Source organism: Berghia stephanieae, chromosome 9, assembly GCF_034508935.2.
Source record: "Berghia stephanieae isolate SIO BIC M18660-M18661 chromosome 9, UCSD_Bste_1.3, whole genome shotgun sequence".
Classification (NCBI taxonomy): domain Eukaryota; kingdom Metazoa; phylum Mollusca; class Gastropoda; order Nudibranchia; family Aeolidiidae; genus Berghia; species Berghia stephanieae.
Window position 1 is genome coordinate 24160392 of NC_088368.1, and position 1495 is coordinate 24161886.

A 1495-nucleotide genomic window follows, 5' to 3' on the forward strand; every position below is an offset into this window, starting at 1 on the left:
TATATATATATATATATATATATATACCACACACACACACACACACACACACATATATATAATATATATATATATATATATATATATATATATATATATATATATATAATATAAAAATAAACATAGCTGTCCGTTCAATGAACGTGATGATAAATCGATCTACTCAAATTTTATGATTCTGTAGTGTTGATTAAAAGTTAAACGGTGACAGCGTAAAGGGGAGCATGTTTTCACGGAAGACTGCTGCCTCGCTCGGTTGGGAGCGTGATGTTCGTCAGGTCACACCGAACCGTCAGCCAGTTACTAGGCGAAATAAATTTAACAAATGTGACAAAACCAAAATTGGGACATGGAATGTCAGGACCTGTGCCCAAAAAGGAAAACTAAACAACCTTCTAAAAGAAATGAAACGGCTCCAAATAACTATTCTTGGCCTGGCAGAGATGAGATGGAAAGAGCAGGGAACCATGTCAAAACAAGAAAACAACACGACATATAAGATCATATGGAGTGGTGGAACCTCTTTCCAAAAAGGAATAGGGATGATCTTAGACCAACAATCAACCAAATTTTACAAAGGGCACGTAGCAATTTCAGACAGAGTTTTGCTGGTTAAGCTAAGAGGACCTGTAGTTGACACCAATATTATTCAAGTTTATGCACCAACAGAAGAGGCGACAGATGCAGATATGACAGAGTTTTACCATTCACTAGACAAAGCAAAACGAATGTGTAAATCACAAGAAGTCCTTATGGTAATGGGGGACCTAAATGCTAAGATTGGCAGAGGCAGAGATTGTGACATAATCGGACCACATGGACTCGGAGACAGAAATGAACGAGGAAACATCTGGGGAGATTGGTGTAGAACAAATAAATTAATGATTTCAAACACCTGGTTTCAACAACACCCAAGAAGAACCTGGACATGGCAATCACCAGGGGACAGAGCAAGGAACTAGATAGACTTTATAGCAGTATCATCAAGATTCAGAAATGGCATATTAAATTGCAAAACCTACCCAGGCGCCGATGTAGACAGTGACCATGTCCCAGTTGTTTGTACAGTAAGGATAAAGTTTAAAGCTATTCAGAGAACAGCTGGTAGAATAAGGAGGGATTACAGGTCATGCAAAGACAATGGCATACAAACAAAAATGAGAGAAGAATTTGAAAATGCACTCATGATACAAAGCCAAAGTGAACCTGATAACGAAAAATGTGAAAAACAATTTGATATATTCCAAAAGTGTGTCAAAGCAACTGCAGAAAAGCATTTACCAATAACTCAAATAAACAGCAAAAAGGAATGGATGACAAATGAAATTCTAAACCTATTTGAAGAAAGACGAAAATGCAACAGAGGGTCTGCAGAATACCAAACATTGAACAACCACATTAAATCCAAATGCATCGAGGCACACGAGAACTATCTAGACTGGAAATGCTGCGAAATCGAAAGAGAATACAAACCCAACCCCCAACAAGCTCACCA